We start from the raw sequence: 15,213 nt of genomic DNA on the forward strand, positions 1-15,213 counted from the left end.
ACCCCGCTCCGCCTCCCAGCTGATCCTCCCTCCCACTGATACTGTTTACCCCCGCTCTGCCGTGATAGCTCTGTGACCGTCCTGCTCCCAGCAGAAGAGGTCGCTCCACACGCTGCTCCCTGCCTCGCCTGGTATCGTAGCGCTTACCGCCAGACTGCTGAGTGCCTATCTCGCCTTGCACCCACAACTGCTTTAGCCTGCATAATTATTTATTAGAGTTCGTAGCGCTAGATTGCCCCGCCTGTTTATTATTATTTATTAAATTGCTGATGTAAATTAGATCGTAGCGCTTGATTGCCAAGGTGCGCTTGTACGATATTTGAACTTGTGCTGGGCTGCCTGCAGACTTATTTGTGCCTGATTGTGCCGGCGCCACTGCCATTTGCATCGCGCTATTTACAGTTGTGCCCCAATCCTGTTGCGATATTGGCTTGCTGCCATTTTGTTTTTTGTTGTTGTGTTGTGCCTCCCTGCCCTGATCTCCACCCCGCTCCCGCCTCCCAGCTGATCCTCCCTCGCCCCTACCCCTCCACTATCCACTTATGACAGATGCTTTTGCGCGCAGCGTTCCCGCGCAGCGGACGCGCCCCATGCGTGCCGAAGGTGCGCCAAAGGTAAGCCCGTCTACGCCCGGACCGCGCCCAGCGCAGCCCCCCTGGTCCAGGCAAATCCCATTCCACCCGCATAACATACGACGCCGCAACCCTCTCAGCACTTAACCCCGGCTCACTCCCTAACTGCTACCAAGCCGCTCCAGGACACACCCATGGACCCTTCACCTGCCACTCCTGCAAGTTTGACTGCATCAGGACCCACACCAAATCCACAAACTCCAAACAGAGCTCCGACACTAACCACCTAAAGTGCTTACTGCTCAACACCCGCTCAGTCCACAGACACTCCATCAAACTCTGGAACCTACTCGACACTACATCGCCGGACGTCGCCTTCCTCACAGAAACCTGGATGAACACCTCATCAGCCCCCGACATCGCCATAGCCATCCCGGACACCTAAAAGATCATCCGAAAGGACCGCATCAACCAAACAGGAGGAGGCATCGCCATCGTCCATAAGAACACCATCCGCATCACGACCAGTTCCGACGATAACCTCGCTACCGTCAAACACCTTCACTTCCAGATCCACACCGACCCCAAAACCACACTCAGATGCACCCTCATCTACAGACCACCAGGACCCCGCTCACAATTCAGTGAACACATCGCTGACTTCATCAGCCCACATGCCATCCCATCCGAGAACTACATTCTACTGGGAGACCTCTACTTCCACCTGGACAAGAAAAACGACAACAACACCACCACCCTTCTGGACAACATGGCCAATCTCGGACTCAAACAACTCGTTGACACCCCCACCCACTCCGCCGGACACACGCTCGACCCTATCTTCACCTCCAGCAAGCACATCTCCTTCGATCACACCACAGCTCTCCACTGGACGGACCACAGCTGCGTTCACTTCCACTACAAAAAATCCACGTCCCATAACCCCCCACAACCTATTCCCCGAAGAAACTGGAACAAAATCACCACCGACCAGCTCTTCTCGTCGCTTCAACAAAACACTCCTGCCAATTCATCGGACCCAAACCAAGCAGCCACCAACCTCACACAATGGATCACCCACAGCGCAGACGAACTAGCACCCTTGAAAAACCATCTAATCAAGCAAGGGAACATAAAAGCCCCCTGGTTCAACGATGACCTTAAGAAATCCAAGAAGCTCTGTCGGACTCTCGAGAAAACCTGGAGAAAAAACCCTACCACTGACAACCTGGCCTCCTTCAAAAACGCCACCCGCAAACACCACCAACTCATCCGATCCACCAAGAAATCAGCATTTAAGGATCGACTTGACAACAATGCCCAAAACAGCAAGGAACTATTCAACATCGTCAAAGAATTCACTAACCCCTCCGCAGGCACTAATGACATCACCCCCTCCCAAGACCTAAGCGACTCTCTATCATCATTCTTCCACAACAAAATCGCCGAAATACACAACAGCTTTCAAAACCAGTCCGAAGACCGGCCCACTCCACCCACCTCCGAACCAAAACCCCCCTCTAACAACCTTTGCGCCTGGAACCCAATCACCACTGAAGACACCATCCGCCTGATGAATTCCATCCACTCAGGATCGCCAACCGACCCTTGTCCCCACCACATCTTCAACAAAGCAGACTCCATCATCGCACCCTATCTCCGAGACGTAATCAACTGCTCCCTCAACTCCGCCACCTTCCCAGAACACTGGAAACATGCCGAACTCAGCGCCCTTCGGAAGAAACCCACGGCTGACCCAACCGAACTTAAGAACTACCGCCCCATCTCGCTCCTCCCATTCCCCGCCAAAGTCATCGACAAAGCCGTCAACAGTCAGGTCGCCGCCTTCCTAGAATCCAACAAATCCCTCGACTCCTCCCAATCAGGCTTCCGAGCCAAACACAGCACCGAAACCGCCCTCATCGCAGCAACAGATGACATCCGAACACTACTGGACAACGGAGAAACAGTTGCTCTCATCTTACTTGACCTCTCCGCAGCCTTCGACACAGTCTGTCATAGCACCCTCATACAACGCCTCAGCAACATCGGAGTACAAGGAAAGGCATTGGACTGGATAATATCGTTCCTCACCGGAAGAACCCAGAGAGTCCGCCTCCCCCTTTCAAATCAGAGGCCACCAAAGTCATCTGCGGCGTACCACAAGGATCGTCACTCAGCCCCACCCTCTTCAACGTATACATGAGTCCCCTCGCATCCATCGCGCGCCAACACAACCTCAACATCATCTCCTACGCAGACGACACCCAGCTAATCCTCTCCCTCACAAAAGACCCAAACACCGCCAAAACCAACCTACATGAAGGAATGAAAGAAGTAGCCGAATGGATGAAGAACAGCCGTTTAAAACTAAACTCGGACAAAACAGAAGTCCTCATCTTAGGACCATCCCCCTCTGCCTGGGACAACTCATGGTGGCCACCGGCCCTCGGAACCGCACCCATACCTACGGACCACGCACGTAACCTGGGCTTCATCCTAGACTCCTCCCTCTCGATGACCAGACAAGTCAACGCCGTCTCATCATCTTGCTTCAACATCCTACGAATGCTCAAAAAAATCTTCCGTTGGATCCCCACCGAAACAAGAAAGACAGTCACCCACGCACTGGTCACAAGCCGATTGGATTACGGCAACACCCTTTACGCCGGAACCACAGCCAAACTACAGAAAAAACTCCAACGCATCCAAAACGCCTCAGCCAGGCTCATTTTGGACATCCCTCTGCAAGATCACATTTCCGACCACCTGAAAGACCTCCATTGGCTCCCTGTCAACAAGAGAATAACGTTCCGTCTCCTCACCCACGCACACAAAGCCCTCTACGACCTAGGACCCGAATGCCTCAACACGCGTCTCTCCTTCTACACCCCCTCCCGCCAACTACGATCGTCCAATCAAGCCCTCGCCGCAATCCCGCACATCCACAGATCCACCATAGGGGAAGATCCTTCTCCTACTTAGCGGCTAAAACCTGGAATTCTCTCCCCACCCACCTCTGCCTCACTCAGAACCACCTCTCTTTCAGAAAGCAACTAAAAACCTGGATATTCGATAAGTAAATTCACCTCCCTCCCTGAAGCGCCTTGAGACCCTCTGGGTGAGTAGTGCGCTATACAAATTTCTGAACTTGAACTTGAACTTGAACTATGGCAAAAACACATTGGCTGCCAAGAAGAAGCAGGAAGCCTAGGACAAAGAGCGCATGCAGGCCTATGGCAAAAGCACCCTGCCTGCCTGCACAAAATGGCTGCCAGCCATATGGTCACAACAAGAAGCAGGAGGCCTAGAACAAAGTGCGCATGCATACCATCGCAGGCACCCTTGCACCATGGTAAAAGGGAGCTAGCTTTGTAGGAAGGATTGTTTTTGGGCAGCTTCTTGCACAAAAAACAATCCATAGAGGCGTTTTCCTCTTTCTACATGTGCTGCAGAATGCAGCACACATGGAAAGAGGAAATAACGAGGAGAAATAAAGATATTTCTCTGCGTTATACCTCACCTGGGGAGGAGTAAGATCTTGACGCATTCCTTGTTAATCTGGGAATGTGTCAAAAACCATGAGAGTTCCCTGGGAACACCCACTGCAACGGCCATGGAACACCTCTCATGTGCAAAGTTAAGCGACTCAGCGATTTGCATCACGTTGCCTTACTCCAGGTTAATCAGCCATTCAAAGCAACGCAATGTGGCTTTGTATTGTTTCATCAATCTTACTTAGAGGCTTGCGTCACGCATGTACCACTTTGTGTGGTGCATACATGATGCAAGGTGCTGCAAGCCTCTTATAAATATGCTCCTTGGTGTGGAAAATATACATAATGTAGAGTATCATTAATAGAATGGTGAGCGCATCACAGATAGATGCACATTAATTGATGGTCAAACTATTCATCCATAACATCCTCACAGTGCCATTAATAATATGACATCCACATGGTTTGTTTAGAGCCTCAATATTACTTAACAAGGTGTTCGCATTACCGAAGATGTGCAATAATTCCAATAAATATTGGTGTGACTGTTGTGTGTATCTCTGACTGATGTGCATTTATTGCTGCTCTGACTGTTTGTTCTACACTACACACAGTAGTTTTCCTGTAGTCGTTGCTGGAAGAAGGAGTGTGCATCACCGACTGAAGCGCATCGCTTTGTTCCCAAAGAGAAATGGCGGTGCTGTATGTGCTGCGCGGCACATTAGTGATGTGCAGTTTTTCCTGGAATGTGCAGTACACCAGGAAGAACGCTCGCCCACGAATGCCTGAGAATATATTTGTGCTTGGAAGTTCACGTGCCCAAAGATGTCTCTGGACTTGCTCGTGTAGTACAGTACCTAAGATGCGGGTCAGTGAATTTCCTGGCAGTTTAGGAAATCGCGAAGATAGTCCCACTGACACTCCTACTCACTGCTGGAATCTGCTAAATGCTCCTCTCCAACACAACTTACAGGGAGCTGTCCAAGTCGTTGATGAGCCCACGCATGCCCGGAGAATCGCACATGTAGAAACAGGTAGACCTCCTGCAGAATCCATCTACAGAATCGCAATTTGGGTTTGTGATTCGGTATTTGGAAGGGATATGTTTAGGGTTTCCCTTCCAAATACCGAATTGCAGTGGTATATATTATTGTTTTGCGACTGTATTCATGTCGCAAAACATGAATATTTTACCACCAATTCAAAATGGGACCCCTTCCTCTTTAAGAATGTTGAAGAAAAATAAGCAGTGATCCCAAGGACCACTGTCTGCTGTTGCTAAACAAATCCTTTTTTCCTCTTAGGAAAATGGGCTGCATTCTCCCCCAAAAAAGGCTTTATTTAAAAGCAATTACAGACATGGTGTTCTGTTGACCCCAACAGGCCATCATCCCTTTGGTAGCTGCGATTCATATTGTGCCGTAAATTGCGACCTTCCATATTGATATTCATGAGTTAGATCAATTTGCGATCCACTAGAATCGCTAATGTTAAAAGAAAACGTTCATACATTTAGAATAGCATTTACTGAATAGCGATTCAGAAAAAAGTGCTATTTAGAAATCGCTATTCTCAGGGTACGTACCTCTGTCCTCAAAGTGAGAAGTTCAAGAGGCTAGTAAGGAAGGAGCATAATGCTATAATCCTGTACTTTTACTAATAGCTCTTCAGAACGTATATCTTCAAAAATGTCCACAGTGAAATGCATCGTTTAAAATAAAATGAATGCCACAGCAAAGCATTGTTTTATTTTCTGCTTAGAATCATTGCCTCTATCCCGTGTAACCTGATGTGGTATCGTCCACCTACAGTTGAAACACTTCACCCACCACCCTCCTGTCCCACTGTACGCCTTGGAACACTCTGTGGTGACATCATTTAGAATGTCACCACTGCGAGCGTTTCAAGGCGAGCGCCAGTGGAGCCTCGAGACCGGCAGTTGCCTGTGTTGTGCCGAGTCAGCTGTGGCTGAGGTGGTGATGTATAACTTGTGCAAATAAAGACTGTTTCCAGTTCTCTTCGTCTCTCTCCTCTTTGAGAAGTAACCACACCTAAGCAGTCTAATTTTGAGTATTTAGGAAATGGCTCATTGGAAAATAGAAGTTCATTGCAGCTTCAGTTGGTAGTCCATCTTTTTTTGCATTTCCCTACTTTTATAACTATATCTGGTATTTTGATGTTTTGAGTGGAGTCCTTGATGGCCCTGGGGATCACCACCCCCAGGGTCTGCTCCTGCAGTGTCCTGGGGTGCCCACCCCCGGGACATGGCAGGGCGGGAGGCTCGCGGCTCCCACCCTGCCATAGCAAACTGTGGTTTGGATTTTGGAAACCTGCTCTCTCTTCCAAAATTCTAACCAGATTGCTTTTCCACACATGGAGCTGCATGTTAGCAGCTCCCTATGTGGAAAAGCAATGCCGGCTCCCGCAGGAGGCGGGGAGCCGGCAGGGACAATGGGGGCATTGGGGCTCCCCCCACGTTCCCCAAAAAAGTGGCCAGGCCCCGGGGGAAGTGGTCCCCAGGGCCAGAAGTGGCTCTGGAGGGAGGCCACGCGGCCCCCTCCCCCATAATAATATATATATTTTTTTAAAGCAAGCAAAGGCCGGCCCCTGGGGATGGGGTCCCCGGGGCCATAAATAGCCAGAGGAGGGGGGCCACGCAGACCCCCTCCAAATTAATAAAAAAAACCACTTGCCATGCCCCGGGGGCTGGGGTCCCCGGGGCCGAATATGGCCTCGGTAGGGGGGGCCACACGGCTTCCTTCCATTTTATAAAACAATAGGGGTCAGGCCCTGGGAGATGGGGTCCCCAGGGCCCTTTAATAGGAAAGGAAGGGGGGCCACTCGGCCCCCCTTCTTAAAAAGAAAAAGAAAGAAAAAGACGCGATCATGCCTGAGGCCCCGCCCCCTCCCAGCAACACTCTGCAAACGCGCCCAGTGGCGTGTTTTAAGTTGGGGAATTAATTCCCCTTCAATACTGGGGATCCCTGGGTACCTCCAGTAAGTGCCACAGGGCTGCGTTGCAGAGAGGTGGTCCAGGCCACGCCCTTTTTGCACCTTTTTACACCTCTCTGCAACGCAGCTCTGTGGCGCTTACTGGAGGTACCTGGTAGGCTATTTAGACGCCTGGGATCCTCAGGATTCAAGGAGACTTAATCCCCCAACTTAAAAAGCGCGGGGCCTGAGGTGATATGTGTGCAAACATGCCCTGTGGTGCATTTTAAGTTGGGGAATTAATTCCTCTTCAATCCTGAGGGTCCCTGGGGCCCAACTAGCCCACCACGTACCTCCAGTAAGCACCACAGAGCTGTGTTGCAGAGTGGTGTAAAAAGGGGCTTGGCCTGGGCCACCTCTCTGCAACGCAGCGCAGTGGCGCTTACTGGAGGTACCTGGTGGGCTAAAGCTTTTTAACTGAATACATATAGTTGTATACATAACAGTCGTGATTCTCCCCCTCAGAGTCACTACTTACTGCAGGCACATCGAAATGCAAAAAATAAGGCCAAGTGGCTTCAAATGATCGCGGGGTGGAAAGAATGTATAACTGATCGCTTGTATTACATACAGAAGCAAGTTAATTAAAAGAATTAGTCAACAATGTAGGGAAAATGGCTAAAAAAGTGCAAGTGCTAATATAGTGTAAAGAATGACACAAACTATATGTTGTAATTATGTTGGGAAGTGCAGCATAGGCGGCAACTGATGAAATAGTGCCAAATACACGAATGTTTCTTCACAAGACCTAGTATTTTAATAAGCATGTCATTATCTTTCATGTACGTCTTCCCTGCTGTAGCACAGACTGGAGTTGGAATAGTAAAGTATACTATTCCAACATCCAACTCCCCCACTAGAGCAAGTTTTTGTTCCGACTTGTGGAGTAATGGCATGCATTCTTACAACACGGTTGTTGTAATCACCGTGTCGTAATGGCATGCGTAAAAAATGCCTGTGGGGTAACGTGGCATATTCGTCCGTGTATGGTTGAATATGTATAAGACCCTCATATTCGACAGTCTGTATCCAGTCACCTCTGCTCACCCTGGGATAATATATGACCCAGGGTGTGCACATGGCATGAGGTCAAAACCATTTACCCGAGAAGTGAAAAATAAATTTGAAAATGGTAAAACCGTCACCTCGACCATGCGGTATTTGAATGCCATTCAGCACCATTCAGTCAGTATAAATGGGAGGTAAGGAGACAAGGGCGCTGAAAAGCGGACTATAAACCCGCATTTTGACAGCAATTTTGGGTGGTCCAATACAGCCACGAAGCCATTAAGAGTTGTGAAATTTCAGTTTGGCTTCACGTGGGATGGTATCATGCGCATGGAGGTGAGTATGCCAGTTATCTTTAGTATAGTCCCTGGTTAGCAAGAGCTGCTACTTTTGTTTCGTCTGATTTCTAAGAGAGAGACACAGAAATAGTCTATGAGTAGATTATATAGGTTAGAAACCTCCCCCTGTAGCTCCCCCAGGTCTCCAGATACTGTTGTACGGGGAGCGTGAAGTCCCAGTTATTGTGCTCAGGCGACCTTCGAGTCAGTGCCGCAATTGAAGAAATGACCAATGTTGGGAAAATGGGAGCCCATACTGGAGCAATTGAAATGTTTGAAGCCTGATCCATCGATTAGTTGGCCAACCGGCATAATCACTGTTGAACTCCAAGAGGAGCAGGAAGACGTAGACCCCAGATTCAGTGTTAACGTAAAGTTTGTCCATTTTCAATCGGGGTGGCATGCGACACCAAATGAAAGATTTGATGATGAAATCAGTTTTGTGGCAGCAACGTGTTAGGAATCAATACTGGAAGCTACAACCATTTTCTCGGCCTGCATATGAACATATAGGGAGATTTGGAGGGCAGACCAGTTTGCAAAGTTACAAGGGTCATAGCGATTAGGGGAAACGATTTTTTTCCTTTCTTCATTATCTCTCTCCACATCCACTTTTCTTCCTTTACGTTATTTCTCTTATCAACTACGTTTTTAAATCTGCCCATTTTCTTTAAGGAAACGGGGCTGCTTTTAAGAAGATTTTTTTTTCTTTTTTTGAGTTGACGCTCCCTAACAATTTTGTTTTTCACATTCACAAAAGAGAATGAGTCTCAAGGAGTGGACAAAATTTCAGTCACAAGATATGATATCTTAACAAATCGCTGTTGCGAAGGGAAGCCCTAAACCCGCCTCTTCCAAATAGTGATTCATTATGGGTTTCTGTTTTGCCATACAGTAACTTGTTAATGATTGAATTTTAAAATAAGGTTAGTACATAACAAAAAGTCATTTGCAAACCCTGTTATTTTGCTAATCGGAGGCTTTGCAACTGCAAATTGACTTAACATTCCAGGCCCTTATTTATCTATTTACTTCTTTCTTTATGTATCACAGTTTGCACAATGCCACAATTGTTACATCTTTTAAAACACACAGAGCTTTATTACTCGATCTTTGCCAAAGAAACTGAAAGTACAATAGTTTCATCTTTCAAATAACCTCTCATCGAAATGGCAAGTTGATGCACTGCAAATGATCTCTCGCCTAACTCATATTTTATTCAGCTTTTTAAGGGAGCTGTTAGCTCCTATACCGTTCTTCTCTCATAACCTCACTCTGCCTTTGCATGTGTCTTCGACGCCTCTATACATTATTAACATTTTAAATGGTTAGATCTATTGCCTTAAATACAACTCGAGAATAACAGGTTTTATTTTTCATGGGTTCTGATATTCGCTCTGCCCTTCATCTCGCATAAAAAATGCATTACCCAGAAGCAGACAGGTAGCCACATTCGAGCAGTAAAGAGGACAGCAATGCCCATCAGGCCCCTTTCCTATTCTGTCTACTTTGAGATAACATCACACTGTGCTGATCCCCTTCTGGACATGAGATAACCTACTTTGGAACTCACCAAAGCCTTGCAGGCTGCAGAAACTTGAGAATGTTGCTCCTAATAATGACTCTCCATCCTCTGAACTAATATGTTCATTTGGTTCCTGACGTTTTAAAGCAGCCCTGGGGCTAGGCCTTAAGGTTGTAAGTGGTTATTACAGCGGCCATTAAAAAGTAAGTGGGTTTGTTGTAAATAAAGTTTCAAAATGGTGTCCCTGCAAATGGATCACCGGTGGCAGGTCACGCAGGCAGGGTGCTTAGAAACGTACATGGAATTTCTACAAGAGAGGGTGGAAGGATGGAGATTGGGATTCTGAGCCATTTAGTTCTTGCAATAGTATGTTTTAGTTTAAAAGTGCTAAAATGTGGTATTTCAGTATAATTTTTGTCAGGCTCTTAAGTAAGTGTAAAATGGAAATCCGTATTTGTAAAGAGCGAACTACTTACCCTTAAAGCCCTGGGGTTTATTGGTGAAATTATGTGAGCTATTGCCCAGAGTCACATGGTGCTGAGCTGCCGCCAGAATCAAGGATCGAACCGTGAGCCCTGTGCTCCGAAGTCAGCTGCCCTGGCAACTGCGCCACACCTCTCCTCGTATGCACACTGATGAGCGAAATTAGCAAATTAAATATGTGATGGAATGGTAAGGTCTTGGCCAGCCCTACGGTAAGGATTCAATTCACTCTTTGAGAACACAAAGCTCGATTCACAGGGACAAAAGTAAGCATTTATAATATTACACCTGGAGTACAGCAGGTGTAATATTTTTTAATGCACCAAATCGGCTCAAAAACATCTGAGCAGGTTTAGCCATAGTTCTATGTGTATGATGTTACAGCTGAATGTTTAATATTCCATGTTTAAAAACTTGCTACTGACGTTTGAATGTTGAGGTTTTCAAGGGGGTGACATAAAAAAATATGGAATATCACCTCAAAATTAGCCGTGGCCAGGGTAAATCAAAGAATGATCCACGGAGTGAAATTGGGATTAAATGACACACCCACAAATTGTGAAACAAGGCAGTAGGAAGGCTGATTCACAATGGAAAACAAGGAGACCTATGGGTGTAGTATGTGTGACAATAGCATGTTGAGAATTTTAGGAACAGATTCGCAGGTGGAGTGGATTAGTGTTGCGACAGAGTTGTGAGGCCCAGTTCAACAACTTTGAGTGTGGATATTGAATATCAACAACAAAATATTGCTAAACACTACAATTATAGTCAGAATATCGATGGACTAAATATATAAAGGTAAGCATACATACATTTTCTATACCTAACTCCACCTCTTTGCAGCTTGAAGATATGTAGGAAACAACCCTTACAACGCGCTCATTACAACGCGTTACCATTACAACGTGGTTGTAACAATCCAAGTATGCTTACAACGCATTACCAATACAAACCATTGATTTTCAAAGCATATGCCTTTACAACGCATGTCTTTACAACAAATTTCATTGTAAAGGCATGAATGGTAAAGGCATATGCATTGTGAATGTAAGTATTAGGTCAGTGTTAAGGGCCTGATTATGAGTACGGCGGTCCACAGACTGTCAGACTCAAAGTGTCGTGGTGGTGGCTCTCTGGCCACCGCCGCACCGGTGGTCCAACTGCCCAATTATGAGTAGGGCGGTCGACCACCATTGCACTGCGCAACCATCAGGGATCAGATGGCTGTCGTATAGATTATAAAATGGTGCTAAAAGAGAGAAGGAAATAGTTAAAAGAGGACTCATGGAATGAGCATTTTAAAGTTAGTATCCGTGTAAATAGTGACGTTTTGGGCCAATATATTCTCCTGGGAATAAAGGGGGAGTTGATTGTCATATTATGCCTTCCGTATGGATAGCCCATTTTCAAAGCATATATGGAGCTGAAGAGAATTGCTGTGCTAACAGCAGTGCACAGGCCACCCGCGTTTAGCAAAACATTATGTGTAAGGTTGAGGAGGTATCCAAGGCCATTAAGCTACTTTCTATAAACAAAGTCCCTGGGCCAGATGGGGTTCCCATGGACATATATAGGTAACACTTGATCGACTATTCTCAAGTCCTGGAAGCATTTGAAAATGATTCCAGTGTTCAAGAAAGGGGACTGCAGTGACTCCTTTTGCTATCACTCAATCTCCATTATTAATGCTGTTGAAAAGGTGGTAGGGAAGGTGATACTGATGAAGCAAAGCTTCGCATATTTTGCGGCTTGCCGAAGTCAAGAACCTCGTTTATGTGTAATAAAGTAACAAACGTATGTTTTACTAACGTTTATTTTTGTTTAGGCAAAGTTTACGAAGCTTGCCTACGTGTATTTCTAATACATTTAACCCGTGTACTTTAAAATGGCCGCCGCTTGTATTTTAGTTACTGCGCATGCGTCAGCCACACTCACGTGTCCTGACGCGTCTGCAGAAGTGGAGGGAAATTTATGCGCATGCGTAATCCATAGCTGTGCCCATCATGTGGTACGGCTCGTGCCACTGCTCTTGTGTCTGTATCAATGTAGCTAACATTCAAACTGCATAAGTATATTTTATAATGATAAGTAGAAAGTACAAACCCTGTGATGTGTTTTCATGATGACATTATTATGTATTAATTTGTTTTCGCTTACTTTTCATGTACCGCGGGGAATGGGGGTCTGAGTGAAAGGAGAGCCATATTGGAGGTCCCTTCTGCGCCTGCGCAACTTCGGCAGCACAGTAGACCTTGACTGATGGAACATAGCCAGTTGGCAGCGATGGGCGAGATGCTCCTGAGAAAGTCACCTCTGCCCTGCGAGAACAGCGAATGTGGCTCCTTATATGTTACAATGTAATATTGTATTGCTGCTTGCCGTGTAGCTTCTCATGGGAACCCCAATCTTACTAGGCGGTGCCCAAACATGCAAATACAGGCTTGAAATGCTGAATTGTGATTGGTGTGTTACCCAAATCCTACCTTAGGACCAATCGAAATTGAGGGATTCTGACACTTTGCAACATTGGGGGGTGGTACACTGTCCCCAAACTGTATATCTACCCTGGGTTCACCTAGGGAACCGTCCGACTTGTCTGGTTTAGCTGACCTGTCACTGACCCATCGTACTCAATAGGTGACTGAAGATACAGAGCGCTGCGGAGCACTCTGTCCGAATTTGACCATAGACTAAGGTTCTACTGAACCTTAAAGTGCTGGCAAAGCACTTTGCTGGGAGTTCGCTGACCCAATCGGGGTCTTGATCGATAACTGCAGAGCGGGTGAAGCGCAGGCGTTGCTTCCGAACTGTGGGTTCCGGTCCTGTCCTGAGCGGTCCTGTCCTGAGGGTTTGCTGTCCTGTCCTGAGGTCCTGTCCTGATTCCTAATCCGAGGGTATCCTGTCCTATCCGGGGTGTCCATTCTGCACCTGCTGTCCTTTGAGGGGTATCCTTCCTTGAGGGTTTCCTGTCCTTAACTGACCCGTGGCCAGGGTTTGGTTTCCACACCTTTCTAGGTAAATATTGCTCTGAACCTCTTAAATCTTGCACCTTCTGAATTTCTAACTTTTGCTTCAATAAAGTTTACCATTGCATATGTTATTTTTCCATGTCTTTCCGCAACTATTGAAAGTCATTTGCATTTTCCATAAGTTTGTTCCTATGTCTTCTCACTTGTTAGAAATTATATTTTGCATTGCAGTTTGTCATTTTCTGATATGGTCTAGAACCTCATTGCCTAGATTGTTTAAAGGCCCGTTCATTTTAAATGAAGCGTGTTACTCTTTATAGGCCCTCTGTAGTTATACCTACATAGTCCGCCCATGCTTAAATATTATTGAATAGCATAGTATCTTCTCGTTACATTTTATATCAGTATTTCAATGATTACTCTGTCGTTATTTCTTTTCAGTTACATCATTTACGTTATCTTGGTTATTGATTGCCTTATATTGATGTACCTTATGAATGAAGCAAATGAACTTTAGATAAACATTTTAAAACTTCCCGTTGTCCGTGGTCATTTCAAACAGTATTTTGAATGTTATTGGTTGGGTTTGTATTTTGCTGCCTTTCCTTTTACAGCTAGCTCCCTGATTCATTGTGGTCATTAGGTACCCGCATCGGTGGATGGTAAGTCGGGTGCACTGAGAAATAATAGTAGGGAACTCACACACAAATTGGTAGAGCTCGTGAAGTCACCTGATCGATGTATATGGTGATTTGAAAGTATATGGGCCCTGAAGCCGGAAACGGCGAAAACTATTGGTCGGGTGGCCTCGCGCGCTCTATCAGTTTTACTGGTAGCCAGAGGATGGTTAGGGACTAGTTGAGAGTAAGGCAGGGATTAGTTGGACTAGTTGAGTCGGAAGCTGCTAGTATATTGATGCTGCTAGAAGAGCGGCTGTTCTAAGAGACCTGATCATTCTCTTGTGAATACGCTGTTTTGGAATTCATGAATTGCTGTATTGTTATTATTCTTGTTCTTATATTGTTATATGTATTAATCCATGCATTTGTCAACCGTTTAGTTCTGTGTTGTCCGAACTCCCCGGGGAATTGAAAGGGCAAGTGGTGAATAGAATCCATTGTCCTGAGGTCACAGGCTCGAGGAAAGTTAGGTGCAGGTTAAGATAACCGGGAAGCACTAACTAGGGTTTTCTGAATACATGTGTGAATAAATGTCAGTAACGGGGTTCATTGGCAAAATTCCCATAGTGGCGTAACCTAGTAAGGGTCACATCGGAAGAGTAGCAGGTTCCTCGGAGCTTGGGTGAAAGCAAAGGGGTCCGCTGAGAAACCTTAGACTCAGATATATCCCGGAAAGAAGTGGATGAGTTTAGGGGAATAACAGGTTCACCGATGCTAAAGTGAAGGGTAGGCGGAAGAGATCTACTCGCAGTGTGTGAAAAGTAAATGGAAGTAGTTTACTTGCAGTAAAACAAAGCGTTCCTATCTAGACACTTGAGCACTGTGGCGAATGTGTATTTGTTGTAAAATAACCAAGCACTGAGCACTTTAAAAGAAAGAAAGTTTCCGTTACCTTGTAAAGGGAGGGAGTCAGTCGCGAAGCGCCTCTGACGTCACTCTGTGCCGCGCTGGGATTGGTAGAAGCAGCGGGCGGGTAGCGGAGCTGAGATTGTAAAGGAGGGGTGAGCGCCAGAGCGTGGGAACTGTCTCACGAAGGGGCCGCACACCCATTGGCGGAGATTATTCAGAGTCGCGCACCCATTGGTCGCACGGATTTCTGAAGCGCGTTCTGATTGGAGGTAGTTTGTAAACAAAGTTTAGCGTAGAA

Source organism: Lissotriton helveticus, chromosome 10 (assembly GCF_964261635.1).
Source record: "Lissotriton helveticus chromosome 10, aLisHel1.1, whole genome shotgun sequence".
NCBI classification, from domain to species: domain Eukaryota; kingdom Metazoa; phylum Chordata; class Amphibia; order Caudata; family Salamandridae; genus Lissotriton; species Lissotriton helveticus.